The sequence below is a fragment of the Protomyctophum parallelum genome (assembly GCF_964188405.1).
Source record: "Protomyctophum parallelum genome assembly, chromosome: 11".
NCBI lineage: Eukaryota > Metazoa > Chordata > Actinopteri > Myctophiformes > Myctophidae > Protomyctophum > Protomyctophum parallelum.
In genome coordinates this window covers 4,679,302-4,701,801 of record NC_139707.1, presented here as the reverse complement: position 1 = coordinate 4,701,801, position 22,500 = coordinate 4,679,302, and the positions used below count along the sequence as shown (strand labels likewise).

Genomic DNA, 22,500 nt, shown 5'->3' with positions numbered 1-22,500 from the left:
TATTTAGATTTGTATTATCGACGATGGCTTCCATTTTCGCATTGCAACTTTTCAGGAATAGAAAGCATGCAGTTTCTATATTAGCTTGGATTCCCCATCGATGATGTCACTGGTGGACGGGTTTCTGAACTGCCCACAGCTCCTCCTATTGAGACACAGACTGAGTAGAAAAAATTGTGGTATTTTATCATGAACATTAGTGAGGATCAATTATATGAAGATATGTTGAAAAGTGGTGAAGTGGTCCTTCAACACTTTGACTGCAGAACCCAAGTTACTCGAATTAATTAATTGTTAACACAATAATTGACACTTTCCCTGCGGTTTGCGAGTTGCCCGAGTTATATTTTCATTGTTTAATCTACGATTTAATCAGTTTGAACTAAGTCATACAGAATGGGATGTGAGACACGTTTTGATGACATCATCGCAAAAAGGTCTGTCGTAATGGGAAATTGAGTCAATATTCATTACAATGACGATAGCGCGCGCCCTCCTCGTCCACTCTGTTGCTGTGATCGCCACTTTGGAATATTTTTTTTAACACCGCGACAAGCGATTACACAATTTTTTACTGACAAGCAAATCAGCGGTCGGCGCAGTGGCTGTTCAAAGTTACAATAACTTACAACATAGGCAGGGAAGCCTGAAACACGATCTCACAATCCCGGCGATAAAACTGTTAAGTAGCCATTCTAATAAGCAGGATAACGTATGGCTGATTAACCACCTCGTGTCGGTGGTTAATAATCACCCTGTCGTGATTTATCTATCAACAATGACCAGTCAGCCATACATTATCCCTTACATACGTAACATCCTGCTATACTTACCATCATATATCGAATTTGTTTTTGTGTAAATTAACGCTATCCTTCGTCATACAAGAAGTGTCGCACAAACGTATAGAACAGGGCTCTAGAGCACACCCCTAGTGGCTCCCTGTAGCATTAAAAGTAGCAATAAATTATTTTTCATTTATGGTTTCTGTAGGAGGCCAAACGTGACGACAGATGATACACACTCAGTGCCGTGCCAGCCAGGTGTCTATTATAAACAAACCGGTGGGTATGTGAGGCTGCTGCCTGCTACGCTATGGCTTCTACAGGGAGAGAAATAAAGATAGCCGATGAAAAACAGAGGATTTAACAGTTCGTGGACAGAGGCTTTTGCCTTCACAGCCAATGCAGATTGACTGCCTGTATGTTTAATCTGCAGTGAGAAGCTATCAAACAACAAAAAAAGTAACGTTGAAAGACATTTCCTGGGAAAGCATGCTAAATTCTGCTAGTTTCGTTGCAACCCGGGAGATAGTAAAGCTTGGCAAGCTGCATTATAATGCGTAATTTTCTTTGCGGCTCCAGATAGATTTTGAATTTATTTTTGGTCGAAAATGGCTCTCAACGCTCTCATGGCTTTCAACATCTAGGGTTGCAGACCCCTGGTATAGAAAATGGCTCAGGGATAGAGCTTCTAAAATGTTTAGCGGACCATGGATGCTGGCGTTGAAGTGGTTAATAATCAGTGGTGTAAAGTACATTTACTTAATACTATACTTAAGTACAATTTTAAAGTACTTTAATGGAGTATTTCCAATACTTTTACTTCTATTCCACTATATCTCACATCCAAATATTGTAATTTTACTCCACTACAAGGTTTATTTGAAAACTTTAGTTATTACCTAATTATATACCATATTTTATACAGTATGTGTGCCCTATGCTGTTCTACAACTACGTGAAAGTATTTATATACAGCAAGTGATTTAAGAGTGTGTGCGTGTGCAGCTGTGCGTGCGTGCGTGTGTGTGTGTGTGTGTGTGCATGTGTTGACAGTGTAAATGCCAGATGGTGCCTCCTATCCAGTTGTAAATGCCAGCGTAGATCTGCTCTTCTCAACGCTGGATATAAATTCAGCTGTTAACTCAGACTTTCTATTCTGGTTCTGTCACTTCCTGCTTCCTTACAACATGACACCACATGTGTGTCATCCTGCCTTGCTATTGGTTGATTGTAATGTCGCTGATGTGTAGGATCTGATGAGTGATGTGATGATCCTTCCTTGCTATTGGCTGTTTGTAATGTCGCCGATGTAGGATTGGTTGGACTGTTGGAAGTTGACTTTCAGATCTGTTTGATGATGATGCTCAATTCTTACGTCTGACAAAAGCTGAGACCAGCTACACACACACACACACACACACACACACACACACACACACACACACACACACACACACACACACACACACACACACACACACACACCCATGGATGAGCACTTTAGAAAAGCGCCTTGCGTTGTCAGCTGCAGGGGGAGAGAAAAACATAAACAATAGTGTGTTGGTGGACACACGGCCTAACTTAAAGATGGAGTGCCACCATTTTTTTCCACCCTAAAACATGATCATCAGGTATTATTACAATATAAGGGGGAAGAACTTTTTCCAAAAAGTGTACAGTATTTGTTAAAATCATGCTTTTATGTGGACAAGCCCACCAGTTCATTAAGTATGCCTGGATTGCCTGGTGGGTGGTGATGGGTGGTGATCCACCTGAACTGAAGCCGCACCCACAGCTGTAGTTGTATGATAAAGGGGGAGGGGTTAGGGGAGGGGCTGATAATGTGATGTCACTATATTACTGTTTATTTCATTGGCCTGTTTGACTGTCAAGGGTTCAGCCTCCAGGAAGAAACCCTAAATACAAAGTTAATACACCATTGCACATAAAAACGACTCCAGGGTGTCTAATGAAGTACTGTCACCTCATAGACACATACAGTAGACTCCAGGGTGTCTAATGAACTACTGTCACCCCATAGACACATGCAAAACTGGAAAAATACAAAAATTGTGGCACTCCATCTTTAATAATAATAATCTTTATTGTACTGTCTGGTCAAAACACAGTCTGGTCAAAACACCCAAAACAACACATCGCACAGAAAAACATCACCAAGACAATACATAAACATGAGGTGTATGCACTGTACTGTAGATGTTGTTGTTGTTGTTGTTAATGCTGCGATGGCTGAGGGAACAAAACTCCTACTAAAGCGGACCTTTTTCCATGCGTATGTTCTGTATCCTTGTCCAGATGGCATGGTGCTGACTGATGATCAGTGTCATTTGATATTGAAAGTTCTAACCCGTGTGATGGTCCAACCGGGGAAACTCCCCCCTGTCTGGTGAAAAGAAAAGAAGTGGCTTGGACTCCTCATGCATAGAAGGAAGCATGAGGTCAGTCCGTTGCTCTCCCCAGGTTAGCAGAGGAAGTGTATAGCGCCCAGGATTACATTAGATAATTGACACTGCAGGGTGAAACAAATGGGTTGCAAAAATCGTGGGATAAAAATAATAATTGTGGGTGTTGGAATTTCCGATGATCTTGGAAGCAATACAGTAACAAAGTGTTTGTTTCTGGCATGGACAACACTAGAGCAGGGATATACAGTAGGCAACCATAAGCAGAGGGTACAGTAGGTTGATATCTCTCTCTGTCTCTCTGTTCAAACCTGTTCAAAAATAGCCTATTTACAGTACAAGCTCACAGCACGTCGATGCAACGCGCTCTGAGCTTGTAGATAGATGAAAAACCTGGACTTACTACTAAGTACTGTAGTACTTATACCTAAAGTACAGTAGTACGTACTAAAGTACTGTAGTCAGTGGCGTGCACAGACATTTAGAGGGGCAGGTGCTCAAGTGAAAAAAGGGCACCTTGTGCAGCGCATTTTGGGGCGGGAACCCATTTTGGTGCTTTAGCTATTGAAAAATATCAGATCTACAAGCTCATAGCGCGCCACCGAGTGGCGCGCTATGAGCTTGTAGGTCTGCTATTTTTCTTTAATCGAAGAACCACTGACATAGAAACATATAGCTTTAGATTGTGGGGGCCTAAATAATATAGTAGAAGCGTTTTTTTATCAATATTTGAAAAAAAAAAGAAAAAATATATATATATATTTATTTTTTTTAAGAGAAAAATTGCCAAAGGGGCAGGGGGTGCTCTAGCACCCCCTAGTGTCTATCTGTGCACGCCATTGACTGTAGTACTGTAGTACTGTAGTTATTTACTGTAGTTATCTGCCTAAACAGCAAGGCTGTGCATGTTGTTGTTTATTCAGACAGTAAGTAGAATAGATACAGGTAAAGTTATCTCAGTAGATAAGGTAATTTGTAATGGTCCATGCCAACTCTCTCTCTCTCTTTCTCTCTCTCTCTCTCTCTCTCTCTCTCTCTCTCTCTCTCTCTCTCTCTCTCTCTCTCTCTCTCTCTCACACACTACTGTATGCCAGTGTGAGAGAGATCGCACACTGGCATAGTGTGTGAGAGAGAGTGTAAATTGGGGATGTTATCAGACGTGTCGATAGCCGTCATCACCTCTAATCAAGACCACGCAATGGAGCCCGTATGGACCTTTCCCATACCATCAGGTATTTATGGAGAAGAGCCTAGAGCGGGGGGGAGAGTGGCTATAGGTCTGTCACCATTAGAATTTTAAGTTGATGATTAATTGTCACACATATAATTGCGATTAATCTGATTAAAGAATACATTTCTGTTTTTCCTGGTAATCAAACAATTGCACACAAATTTACTGAAATACTGACATATTCACACATTTTATAGGCCTACAAAAAAAAGGATGAAAAATAGTGAAATAGCTGATCTACAGGCTTACGACGCGTCATGAAGTGACGTGTTGTAAGCTTGTAGATCAGCTGCTTCAGCATTTTCTTTTTTTAATCTATAGAAAAAAGATTCAACATGGTTATGACGATTATGACGATTATATGACCTGTGACGCGCTTACATCTAACGCCACGCGTCCGTGTTGTTGTTGGTTCTCCGTGAATAATATTGTGTGTCCGAGTGAGAGACACACACACACACACACACACACACACACACACACACACACAAAAAGCGTACATTTCGTACAAAGGCAGACAGCGATGTGTTTTTGGCCGCTGATCGTGTTTTTTCCATGCTCACCGCAATCGCAGAGGTGAAGTCAGAGGATTTTGTGCTGCATCCGACGGACTGTATCCGACAGACTCGACACCGGGCACTGCGCTCCCTGTGGGGTGTAGAACGTGTGTGTCCAACTTGAAGTCGGTTGGGCGAGCGGTTCTCGAGTTACGTGGATTACAGACGTACACGTACGTACGTACGTACGTACGTACGTACGTACGTACAAAGACTTTGCACATGTATAGATAGATAATTAGATAGATAAATAGATGTACGGTATGTCAAATAATATTGCGATTATGTAGTAATGGTGACATGCAGGCTTAGGAGTGGGCCTAGCATATAGGGCCCTGTGGGGCCCCCGGGCGATAGTCTAAAAGGTATTCTCCTCCCTGTGGGGCCCCCAGGCGATAGTCTAAAAGGTATTCTCTTCCCTGTGGGGCCCCCGCCGGGCGATAGTCTAAAAGGTATTCTCTTCCCTGTGGGGCCCCAGGCGATAGTCTAAAAGGTATTCTCTTCCCTGTGGGGCCCCGCTGGGCGATAGTCTAAAAGGTATTCTCCTCCCTGTGGGGCCCCAGGCGATAGTCTAAAAGGTATTCTCTTCCCTGTGGGGCCCCGCTGGGCGATAGTCTAAAAGGTATTCTCCTCCCTGTGGGGGCCCCTGGCGATAGTCTAAAAGGTATTTTCTTCCCTGTGGGGCCCCCAGGCGATAGTCTAAAGGTATTCTCTTCCCTGTGGGGGCCCCGGGGGTCGATAGTCTAAAAGGTATTCTCTTCCCTGTGGGGGCCCCGGGGGTCGATAGTCTAAAAGGTATTCTCTTCCCTGTGGGGCCCCCGGCCGGGCGATAGTCTAAAAGGTATTCTCTTCCCTGTGGGGAGCCCCAGGCGATAGTCTAAAAGGTATTCTCTTCCCTGTGGGGCCCCCAGGCGATAGTCTAAAAGGTATTCTCTTCCCTGTGGGGCCCCGGGCGATAGTCTAAAAGGTATTCTCTTCCCTGTGGGGCCCCCGGGGGGCGATAGTCTAAAAGGTATTCTCTTCCCTGTGGGGCCCCCGCCGGGCGATAGTCTAAAAGGTATTCTCTTCCCTGTGGGGCCCCCAGGCGATAGTCTAAAAGGTATTCTCTTCCCTGTGGGGCCCCCGGGCGATAGTCTAAAAGGTATTCTCTTCCCTGTGGGGCCCCCGGGCGATAGTCTAAAAGGTATTCTCTTCCCTGTGGGGCCCCCAGGCGATAGTCTAAAAGGTATTCTCTTCCCTGTGGGGCCCGCCGTGCGATAGTCTAAAAGGTATTCTCTGCTCGCCTGCACATTATTGACTAGTCCAATTTCATCCCCCCAGCAGACTATGCAGGCTTACAGTATAGACCGTTTAAAATACCAGCGTGGTGAGTACACTGAGGACATATACTGTATCACATGTATAGTCTGCTAGTACTCAGCATACCAGCGCCAGTACAGTACGGACAGTAAGAAAAGTATATCACATATAGTCTGCTAGCAGTGGTGGAAAAAGTACTAATTTATTTTACTTAAGTAGTAAAAGTATCAATACTGCAATGTATATATATACAAGATACAAGCTCACAATGCATCGCATTGCAACCAATTGCAACGCATTGTGAGCTTGTAGATCGGCTACTTGCAAATGGCCAAAATGTATATAGCGCTAAAGTGTTAATGTACACTTTGTAATAAGAATAATAATATAATAATAATAATAATAATAATAATAATAATAATAATAATAATAATAATAATAATAATCAACGCAACTAATAACTAAAGTTTTCAAATAACTGTAGTGGAGTAAAAGTACAATGTTTGCCTCCGAGATGTACAGTAGTGGAGTATAGATTGTAGAAGTAATTTTACTTAAGTTAAGTTAATGTACTGTGTATACTTTCCACCACTGATTACATGTAGTCTGCTGGTACTCAGCAGCTCGTAAGTCTTCGTACAGTGACCCCCCTCTCTGATATCTGTGCGTGTACGGTGTGTTGACCCCCAGAGAGCCATGACACAACATCATGTCTGCATGTGTGACCCCCGGAGTGCATGCAGGACGTAATTAGAATATTTAGGGGGAACATTTTTGGGATTTGGGTTTCACACAGTGGGAGAAATGGGAGTGAGCGTGGGGGGTGGGGTGGGGGGTGGGGGGTGCAGGGCATTTTGTCTGTCGGGCGGAATATTATGTGGCCATATGTCCAAAAACGATAGTGGTGATAGTGTGAGGGGCATTCTTCTCTGTCAGGTGCGAACGTCTTAATGTCCAAAGCAGTTGTCCTCACGGACGCAACGCAAAGATAAAAATGTATATGCACGCTTGTATTCTCATTCTATAATTAATAATTAATAATAATGTTCAATATTCGTTGAGTTATCTGACTAAGTTTGTCTGTGGGTTTTAACCCATTCTGGGCGGGAACTCCATTTGGTGTTTCAAGCATTATATGTTCTACTTTAGCTATTGAAAAATAGCAGATCTACAAGCTCATATAGCCGCGCTATACGAGCTTGTATAGGTCTGCTATTGTTTTGAAAAATCGTGAAAATGTGACACAAAATCTATATATTGTTGTGCTTTTCTTTGCTTCTGGGGGGTCCCTGGAGCAACGTTTTCAGATGCGGGTCGGTGGCCAAACACAGATAATTCTGGGGGTCCTTGACATGAAAAAGGTTGAAAACGACTGACATAGAAACACGTCAGGATTTAGAATTAATTTGTGGAATCGTCCTCAGGTCGAAATGGGTTAACCCATTCTGACCTGAGATCAGATTCATACAAGGTTTCCACTGGGGGACACACTGGGTCTGATTAACCCATTCTGACCTGAGATCAGATTCTAAAAAATGTCAGTCGTTCTTCGATTTTTCCAAAAATAGCAGACCTACAAGCTCGTAGCGCGCCACTCGGTGGCGCGATATGAGCTTGTAGATCTGCTATTTTTAAATATCTAAAGCATGACATGATGCTGACACCAAAATGGGTGCCCGTTCAGAATGGGTTAAAAAAATATTTAGTCGATGAAAAGTATTAACAAGAGCGTTGTGACTAAATAACAACTAACCATTGGATCTCTGTAGTCATGTGATCAAGACCAGTCTGTTGGATTTCTCAGATTCTACACTGATTGGCTCACACACCTTCTCTATAGTCATGTGTTCAAGACGGATCTGTCCGATATATAATTTTCCATCCTAATTGGCGTTAGGATACAATACCGTTTTGAACAAAAAAGCCTCAAATCATCCAATTTCCATCCAAGGCATGAGAAGAAATGGCACCCTTTTCACATTGGCCTATTTTAGCGCCACCAGGAGGCCACAACCTGACCTGCCCTGGTGGAGACCTGTCCTATTATAGCGCCACCAGGAGGCCACAACCTGACCTGCCCTGGTGGAGACCTGTCCTATTATAGCGCCACCAGGAGGCCACAACCTGACCTGCCCTGGTGGAGACCTGTCCTATTATAGCGCCACCAGGAGGCCACAACCTGACCTGCCCTGGTGGAGACCTGTCCTATTATAGCGCCACCAGGAGGCCACAACCTGACCTGCCCTGGTGGAGACCTGTCCTATTATAGCACCACCAGGAGGCCACAACCTGACCTGCCCTGGTGGAGACCTGTCCTATTATAGCGCCACCAGGAGGCCACAACCTGACCTGCCCTGGTGGAGACCTGTCCTATTATAGCGCCACCAGGAGGCCACAACCTGACCTGGCCTGGTGGAGACCTGTCCTATTATAGCGCCACCAGGAGGCCACAACCTGACCTGCCCTGGTGGAGACCTGTCCTATTATAGCGCCACCAGGAGGCCACAACCTGACCTGCCCTGGTGGAGACCTGTCCTATTATAGCGCCACCAGGAGGCCACAACCTGACCTGCCCTGGTGGAGACCTGTCCTATTATAGCGCCACCAGGAGGCCACAACCTGACCTGCCCTGGTGGAGACCTGTCCTATTATAGCGCCACCAGGATGCCACAACCTGACCTGCCCTGGTGGAGACCTGTCCTATTATAGCGCCACCAGGAGGCCACAACCTGACCTGCCCTGGTGGAGACCTGTCCTATTATAGCGCCACCAGGAGGCCACAACCTGACCTGCCCTGGTGGAGACCTGTCCTATTATAGCGCCGCCAGGAGGCCACAGCCTGACCTGCCCTGGTGGAGACCTGTCCTATTATAGCGCCACCAGGAGGCCACAGCCTGACCTGCCCTGGTGGAGACCTGTCCTATTATAGCGCCACCAGGAGGCCACAACCTGACCTGTCCTGGTGGAGACCTGTCCTATTATAGCGCCACCAGGAGGCCACAACCTGACCTGCCCTGGTGGAGACCTGTCCTATTTTAGCGCCACCAGGAGGCCACAACCTGACCTGCCCTGGTGGAGACCTGTCCTATTATAGCGCCACCAGGAGGCCACAACCTGACCTGCCCTGGTGGAGACCTGTGCCAATGGGCACTTTATCTAGTTTCCACTGCGCTCTTTTGTTAGGGAGAGAGAGAGAGAGAGAGAGAGAGAGAGTTGGCATGGACCATTACATATTACCTTATCTACTGAGATAACTTTACCTGTATCTACTTACTGTCTGAATAAACAACAACATCGCACAGCCTTGCTGCAAGGCAGTGGCGGAAAAAATAACTGTGTTAATTTTCTTTTAATTTTTTCAAGTACGGTATAAGTACGGTAAGTTTTCAAGTAAGTACTACGGTACTTTAGTAAGTACTACGGTACTTTAGTAAGTCGTACTACGGTACTTTAGTAAGTACTATACGGTACTTTAGTAAGTACTACGGTACTTTAGTAAGTACTAACTACAGTATACTTTAGTAAGTCCAGGTTTTTCATGGGGCGGCGGTGGCTCAGGGGTAGAGTGCGTGGATGGTAACCGTAAGGTTGCCAGTTCGAACCCGGGCTCCCCCAGAGTTACTGTCGAAGTGTCCTTGAGCAAGACACTGAACCCCTAATTGCTCCCGATGTGCTAGTTGGTGCCTTGCATGGTTTCCGCTGCCATCGGTGTATGAATGTGTGTGTGAATGGGTGAATGTAATGCACAATCTCTGTAAAGCGCCTTGGATAAAGGCGCTATATAAATGCACCATTTACCATTTACCATTTCAATGCTTTATACTTCCAGTCCAGCACATCTCCGAGGCGAATGTTGTATACTTTGTACTCCACTACAATTATTTGAATTGTTTTGTTACACGTTACTTTGTAATACAGATGGCCTTCATTGTACTGTACGCTGTCATGTCATTGTACTGTACGCTGTCATGTCAGAAATGGGCTCAGAGAGCGTTGCATCGACGTGCTGTGAGCTTGTACTGTAGATCAGCTATTTTTGAACAGGTTTTTTTTCAAAAATGTTTACTTTTACTTTGGGACTGTAAGTATCTTTTGATAGCTATTCTTTTGTACTTTTAAGTGCTAAAGCCTGCCCGCTTGCTCAGGGGAGAAATGTAATTGTGAAGTCAAAAGTCACGTCGAACCAGAAACATGATCTTAAATGTCTTGATAGAAGAGCAGGGAGACCAAATACGACTAAGAAGCTCTAAGTCAAACATTCGAGTGCTTCTTTGCAACACAGTTTTTAGGTATAATGTTTCTGCATTCTTTTTCTTTTCACCTCCTCTGACTGAAACCTGAACTTGCACAACATCCAGGTGGGGGTGGGTGGGAGAGGTGACACATGTTTATGTTATATGTTTAACATTAAATATGTATGCACGGGACACATAACCAGAGAACAGATCCGCTGACAACATGCTTCGTGAAAGGAACATGATACCGTATTTAACATCCTATAGTATCCTGCTTTCAAGGTGGCCATAACAAGCTTCGGCTTCAGCTTGTACCTTTTCGGTCAATTGCTATCTTGTTAACTTAATTATGCTAATTATGTTCAACTGCTGCTCTGCTAAATCATTCATGACGAAATTAATAAACTGACTGACTAACTACCTGGCCAACCAGCAAGGCGCCCTGAGGCGTCACAACAAGGCGTGACATACTGACGGCTATATATGGTGGCGTCACACTGGCGTGACGTGTCACGAGGCATGAGGGACTGACGGGCATAACATAGTAATCTTTAACCTACAGTCGCAACTAACTGACTGACTAAATTAACTGACTAAGTAACTATAGGGTTTGATGAGTTCAGATCAACAGTCAGAACAGGTCAGCTTCATTTATGGAGATCTAAGGGTGGCAGCGGGGGGGGGGCATTGTCTTGAGTATACAGGGTTTGCAGGTTTTCATAGTAAACTGTAACCTGCAACTGATGAAGGCTCTGTTCCATTTAGTGTAGCACAGTGGTTCACAAACTTCTTAACCCATTCTGACCGGGCACCCATTTTGGTGTTGGCATCATGTTATGCTTTACCTATTGAAAAATAGCAGATCTACAAGCTCATAGCGCGCCACCGAGTGGCAACGCAACAACGCTTGCGTTCCTCGCTTCCCGTTTGAAAGGCCCTTAATATTGTAAATCACAATTATTTTGGTCTCAATAATGGTGATGACATGACATTTATCACAGTGTCCCATCCCTAAACCACGTGCAATGCAATATCCCTCTGGGCCCCTGCACACCTTTGAGCAAGAACAACAAGCATTGGCAATACATCACATACTTTTTATGTGATGTATTAACCATGCTTTTTGTTCTTTGCTTAATGTAAGTCGCTCTGGATTAGGAGCGTCTGCTAAATGCCTATAAATCCTAAATTGTAACTTGAGGACCACTGCTTTTAGGCATGCTATATAAATTGAAAACGAGTCAAAGCCAAGTCAGCTTTCTGACACGAGCAGGGATTAAACGTTACGGCGCATCAGAGCCGACATTCTCACACTCATCTCTCTGTTTATAGGGCCTGGTGCATGCTCTCTATCATGGCAGAAGACGATACCTGTTAACTGCCTCTTCTGTTCGTAGAACTATAAATATAGTGTGTGTGTGTCAGTGTGTGTGTGTGTGTGTGTGTGGGTGTGTGTGTGTGTGTGTGTGTGTGTGTGTGTGTGTGTGTGGGGGGGGTGTAGTGTGTCTAATCCACTGCTGTCTAGCTCTCACATGACGTCTCATATCATTCGGCGTGTCTTTGATGTTCGTCTTGCAGACACCGACGTAATCTGAACCAGATGTAATAACTCCTCATTGTCGTGTTACTTTCTGTCGTTGTTATATCCCATTCTGACCTGAGATCAGATTCATACGAGGTTTCCACTAGGACACACACTGGTCTGATTATAACCCATTCTGACCTGAGATCAGATTAAAATAAAATGTCAGTCGTTCTTTGATTTTTCAAAAATAGCAGACCTACAAGCTCATAGCGCGCCACTCGGTGGCGCGCTAAGAGCTTGTAGATCTGCTATTTTTCAATAGCTAAAGCATAACATGATGCTAACACCAAAATGGGTTCCCGTTCAGAATGTGTTAAATACCACTCGGCACCAATTAACAACTGTACATTTTCACTACTGTACACTTGGATAAAATGAGGCCCTCGAGGTGTGTGCGTGTGTGTGTGTGTGTGCGTGTGTGTGTGTGTGTGCGTGTCCTAGGGTATAAGGTTGGGAGTCACTGATGTATAGCCATATTTAATACTGACTGGGCTATAGGCCACCATTATTTGTCCAGGCAGGACTTCATTCTAATGCATGGCTTCACACTTAACTGTACGTGTGAAAATGTTGTCACTGCCCTTTAATAAAATAAAATAAAAATAGAGTAAATCCATGGAGATTTCATAGAGATTAAAACAAGTGAGCCGTGGAGGCTCAGCGGTCCAGGCACCTTGGCTGGTGATCCAGTCTGCCTGCAGGGTGCATGTCATGGGGTGCATGGTGCAGGGTGCAGGGTGCATGTCATGGGGTGCATGGTGCAGGGTGCATGTCATGGGGTGCATGGTGCAGGGTGCATGTCATGGGGTGCAGGGTGCAGGGTGCATGTCATGGGGTGCATGGTGCAGGGTGCAGGGTGCATGTCATGGGGTGCATGGTGCAGGGTGCAGGGTGCATGTCATGGGGTGCATGGTGCAGGGTGCAGGGTGCATGTCATGTCAATTCTCTCCCCATTTCCAGTCAGCCTATACTGTCCATCCCATTCTGACCGGGAACCCATTTTGGTGTCAGCATCATGTTATGCTTTAGCTATTGAAAAATAGCAGATCTACAAGCTCGTATCGCGCCACCGAGTGGCGCGATACGAGCTTGTAGGTCTGCTATTTTTGAAAAATCGAAGAACAACTGACATTTTTTTAATCTGATCTCAGGTCAGAATGGGTTCATCAGGACCAGTGTGTGTCCAGTGGAAAACTCGTATGAATCTGATCTCAGGTCAGAATGGCCTATTAGGGCTGCGAACCTTTAGGTGTCCCACGATGCGATTCGATTCCGATTCTTGGGGTGACGATTCGATTCAAAAACGATCTTTTCGATTTTTCCGATTCTCGATTCAATTTTTTATTTATTTATTCTAAAGCAGTTTTTTTATTTATTATTCAAAACAATTAAATTGAATTTTAGCATGATATACTCCAGTCTTCTGGCATGAAAGCAGAGTACATTTAGTAAAAAGCTTGTATAATTGTAAAGGTTTTATCAACTGAATGATTTAAACACACAAAGGTTAAATCCAAGAGTAAGAACATGTCTCATTTATTTAGCTTGCACAAATTTGAACCAGTACAAAAGTTACAAAATCTCTTCTCACTCAATACCAGAACAATACATTAGTATTAAAACAGGTGTAAAATAAATACAATTGGCAGGCTTAGCTTAGCTGGTAGTAAATGCACTATGCAGAAACCCAGGCCATAATGCATTGCATGCATGCAAAAAAATAAAATAAAATAAATATAGATTTTTGGAAAATGAGAATCGATTCTGAATCGGACGGCATTAGAATCGCGATTCTAACTCGAATCGATTTTTTTTGACAGGCCTACTGTCTATCCCTCCATAAAGAAAAAATAAATCACACCCGTGTGAAGTGAGTGGTGCAACTCCGTGTTGGAGTCGGGGGGTCGGGGGGGAGTTCCAGACCCACAGGAACACACCCAGGGTGCCGGGCCGACTCCGGCGAGCCGCCCCATATCCGAAACGGTTGAGAAATGACAGCGTTACCGTGTGGGGGTCACTGTACTGTACTGTACTGTACTGTACTGTACTGTACTGTACTGTACTGTACTGTACTGTACTGTACTGTACTGTACTGTACTGTACTGTACTGTACTGTACTGTACTGTACTGTACTGGCACACCGGAAATCACCATATATACAGTTAATATGTGCGTGTGTTCGTGCTTCGTGCTCAGACGTGCTCAGCCACCCACACACATAGTTCCATAAGGGAGTGGTTGCACCACTCAAACATTTACGTGAAAGCCACCAAAAAAAACCATCAAGTGTGCGGATGTTACTTCTTTCTCCTTGTGCCATGCAGGGACCCCCAGAAGAAAAGATTCAAAATGATTGAAATTTTTTTCAAATAAAGGCTGTATACTTTAAAGGGATTGTGACATTAAAAAAAAGGTTTTGGAATTGTTCTTGGTTTTTTTAGGTTTTCTAATCTCAATTGCACCCAAAAAACATGAACTTTTAACATTCAGTAGATTTTCTGTGATCTGGGGTTTTCTGGCTCAAACAGGTGCTCTGATTTGCCGGCAGTAAGTGACATCACTTACTGCAAATCCCATATTGTCAATGGGATTTGCCAGCAGATGTCACTGTTTCACTGTGTTGCCTGTTTTCATTGTAGCTCAAAAGGCCCAAAAAACCCCAAAGAAAACTTCAGACCACAGAAAATCCACTGAATGTTCAAAGTTCAGGTTTTTTGGGTGTAATTGAGGTCATAAAACCTAAAAGAAAAAAGAAAAAGAAAAATAAATGAAAATGAATGTCATAAAACCTTTAAAAAAATAAATCATCATAGCAGATGTACACACAAGCTCACAGATTGTAGATAAAGGTCTGTATTACAAATTTGACCTGATGTATTTCAAAAGTGATGCTACTTTTAACCAAGTACCAGCATATCGTCGATGTCGAGTGGAGACTCTGCTATTCAGGAAATGGAAAACATTATAAGCTAGAATGATGCTAGATGTTCCAGTGGATCCAACATGTATGTTATGTTGTTTTTTTAGTCACACCAACATCTTATCATTCATTCATCCTTATCATTTGCATAACAATCGATCTTCAAGTCAAGTTGTCATTAACGTGACAGCCCTAAATCCGGACTATAAAAGATACCTCCGTGTTACGATACCTATCGTGTTACTAATGTTAGCCTTTTAATAGCTAAACAGCTGATCCATGCCACAATTAGTTTTGACCAACCACCCTACACCTCATTCATTTTGCATTCGTTGTGATTTTATCAGCGAGCCTGGATGGCTCTGGTAACCACTGCAGACAAGCTACCGCTCACAGCAGCGTGGTAGCAGTCTGTCACTGTGACTGTGTACGCCAGGGATGTCAAACTCAAATACACAGTGGGCCAAAATACCGCCCACAGCAGTGTGGTAGCAGTCTGTCACTGTGACTGCGTACAGGGATGTCAAACTCAAATACACAGTGGGCCAAAATAAAAGAAATTGGTACAAGTCGAGGGCCGGACTGTGTTTCAACACACGGAGCACCGCGGTCATGATCACGTCACAGGCAAAAACAGCTAAAAAGTAAATGCATTTAAAACTGAAAATGCATTATTATTATTAAGCTCAGTTTCCTGTTCTATGATCCTCACCAAGCACTGCTTTCATAGTAAAATGAGTAAATCAAATCAGTTGCATTCATTTCTTATCATAGTCTTCTTAGGTAATATTCTTTCATTACAGCCACACTGTCCCCACGCAGAAGACAGACAGAGGTTTTGCCCTCTGCCTCTCACCTGACTTGAAAACACACGTTTTTCAGAGTCCACCTTCATTTAGCCATTTTTGGGGGGTAGCTGAAAGTTGACCACAAGTGATATACTTTCACTGCTGATCAATGGTGAAGAGTAGACGCATGCTTGTGCTTGCGGGCCCTCGATATGTGCCAATGCACTCGCAGTGCATTGTGGGACGGTAGTATTATGGTGGTCCCAGCGGTATGCATCCTACCGCTCACAGCAGTATGCATCCTACCGCTCCCAGCAGCGTGTTAGCAGTCTGTCACTGTGACTGCGTACAAGTGTGCATCCTGCCGCGTGTTAATATTGATGATGCAAACGTTACACATGCACAGTACAGTAGGCTACTATAGGATTATGTTGCTGTAGAGTACAGTAGGCTACTATAGGATTATGTTGCTATAGAGTACAGTACAGTAGGCTACTATAGGATTATGTTGCTATAGAGTGCGGTCTAGCTAGCATATGGGTTGAGGGGGGCGGGGCCGGGTCTCCCCAGATGATTAGCTAAATGTGCAACATTGTTTTCCGTCAACAGTTAACAAACCACCATATAGTATAAGTGTTTACGTGTAGGCCTACATTTATTAAGTGATACTTTAAGGACTTTTAAAGACCTTTGTGATACCTTTGTCATTATTAACGTGACAAAGGTATCACACCTCTGAGAGGTCAGATCAACATGGAATGAATTCTGTACTGGCCATATATATAACAAACATGTCTTGAGGGTACAGGGTTTGATGAGGTCAGATCAACATATGGAATATCAGAACAGGTGTGCTACATGTAGACAGAGATCTAAGGGTGGTAGCAGGGAAATTATCTTGACTATACAGGGTTTCATGAGGGCTAAGGTGCACTGCGCGGCCTGAAAAGTTTGAGAACCACTGGTCTCTGTCATTTTAGATTTCAGCGTTGTCTATTCAAAAATAACATATATGCAAGCATCACTTCATGCCTCATTGCAAGCTTGTACATCTGCTATTTTTAAACATTTTTGAAAAAAGAAAATAATCATTTTGACATTTTTAACATGCAGCCATTGGTGTGTGACTTTGACAGAGCTGTGACAGAGATGACATTCTCCATCACAGTGGGGAGCCCATGATAATGACAGGGAGGAGATTAATGAAGGCGGTAAAAGCAGCGTCCCACAATGACATGCATGCATCTGTGAACACCCCGGGTGTGAAAATAATCATGGACCTCTCCCATCTCAGCCAGCGTACCCTTTGTCTCACTTATCCTTCAGAAAAAATCACACCTGTGTGAACCGAGTGGTGCAACTCCCCTCTCTCCCCCCCCTCCTCTCTATCTCTCTCTCTCTCTCTATTAGCTTTATTATGGATATCAATCCGCGTCGCTGAGAACATTTTATTTTATTTTATTTATTTTGGGTCGGCCTTTCCTTCTTTAGCATACCTCCTAGACTGGATCGCGCATGCGAGCTGCCGTCCACGGGGGTCGGCCTTTCCTTCTTTAGCGTACCTAGACCGGATCGCGCATGCGAGCTGCCGTCCACCTCCCTTTATACAGGCAGACTAAAAGCTTCAATAACTCCTAATCTACGGAGCTCTCCATGGTTTGGTCAATTAGCGCGATGTTCGGAGGTCTTTGCTGATTATCCGGTGGTCTAGATGGAAACATTGGTGCTTTCTAGAGCAAGGATGGCTATATTTTAGCTCGCTAGCATTGACGCTATTTATTTAGCACAAGATGTGAGGCACGCACGCGCATTGTACACACACAAAAAAAAGGAATCTGTGATATACACACTATCTCATTTTCACGGGGAAAATCCTATAGTATTTGATACCCAGTCCTGATGGTGGCGGTAACTTCACCATTATGCCGATTTTGACCGAATAGAGCGAATCTGGCGATTTAACCATTTCCGGTTAAACGGAACATCAACATCCGCTATCTTTCTGCACTGTGTTACACAGTGGTCTGTCCCCGATGCTATGCGATCATAATTTAATTTTCATATCTAAGTCAAATTAAGCTCTAATCAAGCCCCAAATAAAATATTGCATTTTACGCAGCTATGCACATAAAGACTGTGCGTGCACGTGTGTGCGCGGCCGGCCGTCCACGAGAGGATTTCGTCCGGTTTTAGGTAGAGGATATCGGCCCGTTAGCCAAACATGCTAAAAGTTGCTACATTATTTAAAACAAAGCCCCCGATTATAGGGAATAAAACAATTACGTCAATACCGTCAACAGTAGTGGGGGATTAATTAATTAATTCACTACGTCAATACCGTCAACAGTAGTGGGGGATTAATTAATTAATTCACTACGTCAATACCGTCAAGGACATTGAGAGGGTTATAATTGTTAACTGTTCTTCTTAATGGCGATTAATCGAGTTTTGATTAATTGTCAAACATCATGGCCTTCATCATCATCTCCATCATCATCACACATCCAAACCTGCCTGGCAAAGTGACGTATACACAGTGGTGGAAAAAGTACTCAATTGTTTTACTTAAGTAAAAGTAGCAATACTGCAATTTAGAACTACTCCTTTACAAGTAAAAGTACGGAATTAAAAATGTACTTGAGTAAAAGTGCAAAAGTATCGGCATCAAAATGTACTAAAAGTACTAAAAGTAAAAGTACTCATATTGCAGAATGTCCCACTTCACAAGTTCAAAATGTGTACAAAGTCTATTGAAAATAGCCGATCTACAAGCTCACAATGCGTCGCGTTGCGACGCATTGTGAGCTTGTAGATCGGCTATTTTCAAATGGCCAAAATGTATTGGGTTGAAGTGGTTAATGTATGTTTTCTAATCAAAATTAAAATCGCCAAAGTAACTAACTACAAATGTTGGCTCTGAGATGTAGTGGAGTAGAAGTAAAAGTACTGGAAATTGGAAATACTCAAGTAAAGCACAAATACCTCAAAATTGTACTTAAGTACAGTACTTAAGTAAAAGTACTTAGTTACTTTCCACCACTGCGTATACACACACACGCAGTCACACACTCAGTTGCACGTGCGTGCGTGCGTGCGTGTGTGCGTGCGTGCGTGCGTGCGTGCGTGCGTGCGTGCGTGCGTGTGTGCGTGCGTGCGTGCGTGGCCTAGGGCAGTAAAAGGTCAGAAACAGCCCTGCTGGTCCCTGGCTACTGACCATATGGTCTAATTAACTTAATGACTATATTAGCATATGTCTCTCTCTTTCCCTCGCTCGCTCTCTGGGGGTATTTCTGTGTTATTTCTCTCTCTCTATAGCACTGTCTCTCTCTCTCTGTCTCTGTCTCTCTCTCTATAGCTCTGTCTCTCTCTCTCTGTCTCTGTCTCTCTCTCTATAGCTCTGTCTCTCTCTCTCTGTCTCTGTCTCTCTCTCTATAGCACTGTCTCTCTCTCTCTGTCTCTGTCTCTCTCTCTATAGCTCTGTCTCTCTCTCTCTGTCTCTGTCTCTCTCTCTATAGCTCTGTCTCTCTCTCTCTGTCTCTGTCTCTCTCTCTATAGCTCTGTCTCTCTCTCTCTGTCTCTGTCTCTCTCTCTATAGCACTGTCTCTCTCTCTCTGTCTCTGTCTCTCTCTCTATAGCTCTGTCTCTCTCTCTCTGTCTCTGTCTCTCTCTCTATAGCTCTGTCTCTCTCTCTCTGTCTCTGTCTCTCTCTCTATAGCTCTGTCTCTCTCTCTGTCTCTCTCTCTGTCTCTCTCTGTCTCTGTCTCTGTCTGTCTCTCTCTGTCTCTGTCTCTGTCTCTCTCTCTCTGTCTCTCTCTGTCTCTGTCTCTGTCTCTCTGTCTCTCTCTGTCTCTGTCTCTGTCTCTCTCCCTCCCCCTCATCCCTATAACAAAAGACTGCAGTGGAAATAACCAAGTACATTTACTTAAAGGTCAACCAAGGTTCATGTTGTAGGTTGTTATTAGAGAAACTAAAAGGTGAGTGTTCATTTTCTTTCATTTGCTGCTTTCTTTCGTTTTGGGGATTTTAGCAGTTTTTGACAGGGGGGCGGGGCATTCGAGCATGGGGCAAAATATGTATTTTTTTTACAAAATATTATTTACTATAGTTCTAATAAACCCAAGAAATTACATCTGGCCACAAAAGATCACAGGATCTACTGAATGTGACAAACTGACATATTGAGCCTATACACACAGTATAAGCCTTCCCCCCAGTAGGCTACCTTCACATTCAGTAGATCCTGTGATCTTTTGTGGACAGATGTAATTTCCTGGGGTTTATTAGGACTATAGTGAATAATAAATAAATAAATCACCATCAAATTTGGTAAAATAAATAAATATTTAGCCCCATGCTCGAATGCCCCCGCCCCCCTGTCAAAAAGAGCTAAAATCCCTAAAACGAAAGAAAGCAGCAAATGAAAGAAAATTAACACTCACCTTTTAGTTTCTCTAATAACAACCTAAAACATGAACCTTGGTTGAAAAAAAACTAAAGTTGTCCTTTAATGTTGAGGTGCTTTTATACTTTAGTATTTACAAGTTGTTATACTTTTACTTCTACGAGCATTTCCAAGGAGTGAGTCTGCAGTTCTGATTCAACGAGGAGTCCATTCCCCCGTAGAATGAGAGCGGCTGTGTAGCCTCGTGCAGAGCCACAGCGTAACAGAGACGACCAGCTTACTTATTCATGTATCCTGAAGACGGGATCCTTCGGGACACGCATGTACACACACGCACACACGCACGCACGCACACGCACGCACACGCACACATTCACAGCCCTCCTGAGATACAAAGTGGCACAGTATTCACAGTATTCAACAGCTGCTGTTCCTCCTGTTTGTTTCAGTTGCCTGTCCATGTGCACACACACACACACACACGCGCGCGCGCGTGCGTGCGTATACGCACACAGTCTGGTATGCTGCTTTTTAAATATGCATTCGTTGTCCGCTTCCTTCCGTCCGGGGGGTCGTGTTCGTTCGGCAGCGTGAAAAATAATGAATATTTCAAAGTGAAATCGGTGAAGTCGTGTGGTGTTGTTTGCCGCGTGGTGAGTGATGTGTTGTCAGATTGTCTGACTGATGTGGACACAACACTAAACGTTCCTATAAGATAACAAACTCACCTCCTAGGCCAGAGCCTACAGTATACATGTGGCATCATGTGCCTGGGCCGGACCGCTATAGGCCAGAGCCTACAGTATACATGTGGCATCATGTGCCTGGGCTGGACCGCTATAGGCCAGAGCCTACAGTATACATGTGGCATCATGTGCCTGGGCTGGACCGCTATAGGCCAGAGCCTACAGTATACATGTGGCATCATGTGCCTGGGCTGGACCGCTATAGGCCAGAGCCTACAGTATACATGTGGCATCATGTGCCTGGGCCGGACCGCTATAGGCCAGAGCCTACAGTATACATGTGGCATCATGCGTCTGGGCTGGACCGCTATAGGCCAGAGCCTACAGTATACATGTGGCATCATGTGCCTGGGCTGGACCGCTATAGGCCAGAGCCTACAGTATACATGTGGCATCATGTGCCTGGGCTGGACCGCTATAGGCCAGAGCCTACAGTATACATGTGGCATCATGTGCCTGGGCCGGACCGCTATAGGCCAGAGCCTACAGTATACATGTGGCATCATGCGTCTGGGCTGGACCGCTATAGGCCAGAGCCTACAGTATACATGTGGCATCATGTGCCTGGGCTGGACCGCTATAGGCCAGAGCCTACAGTATACATGTGGCATCATGTGCCTGGGCTGGACCGCTATAGGCCAGAGCCTACAGTATACATGTGGCATCATGTGCCTGGGCCGGACCGCTATAGGCCAGAGCCTACAGTATACATGTGGCATCATGCGTCTGGGCTGGACCGCTATAGGCCAGAGCCTACAGTATACATGTGGCATCATGTGCCTGGGCTGGACCGCTATAGGCCAGAGCCTACAGTATACATGTGGCATCATGTGTCTGGGCTGGACCGCTATAGGCCAGAGCCTACAGTATACATGTGGCATCATGTGCCTGGGCCGGACCGCTATAGGCCAGAGCCTACAGTATACATGTGGCATCATGTGCCTGGGCTGGACCGCTATAGGCCAGAGCCTACAGTATACATGTGGCATCATGTGCCTGGGCCGGACCGCTATAGGCCAGAGCCTACAGTATACATGTGGCATCATGTGCCTGGGCCGGACCGCTATAGGCCAGAGCCTACAGTATACATGTGACATCATGTGCCTGGGCTGGACCGCTATAGGCCAGAGCCTACAGTATACATGTGACATCATGTGCCTGGGCTGGACCGCTATAGGCCAGAGCCTACAGTACATGTGACATCATGGGCCTGGGCTGGACCGCTATAGGCCAGAGCCTACAGTATACATGTGGCATCATGTGCCTGGGCTGGACCGCTATAGGCCAGAGCCTACAGTATACATGTGGCATCATGTGCCTGGGCTGGACCGCTATAGGCCAGAGCCTACAGTACATGTGGCATCATGTGCCTGGGCCGGACCGCTATAGGCCAGAGCCTACAGTATACATGTGGCATCATGTGCCTGGGCTGGACCGCTATAGGCCAGAGCCTACAGTATACATGTGGCATCATGTGTCTGGGCTGGACCGCTATAGGCCAGAGCCTACAGTATACATGTGGCATCATG

At 44.6% G+C, this 22,500-nt stretch overlaps 1 protein-coding gene across 3 annotated transcripts in view; it reads left to right on the top strand.

Annotated features, from left to right (window-relative positions):
- znf385b (zinc finger protein 385B) overlaps positions 1-22,500 on the top strand; it is a gene marked incomplete at its 3' end in the record, with an annotated part of 71,898 nt that overhangs the window by 27,807 nt on the left and 21,591 nt on the right. The window contains exon 1 of one of the 3 annotated variants that reach the window (XM_083777372.1): positions 3,212-3,244. The exons of the other annotated variants lie outside the window; for them this stretch is intronic. Of the gene's footprint in view, positions 1-3,211; positions 3,245-22,500 lie in introns of those variants that run through there. 3 annotated transcript variants of the gene reach the window in all.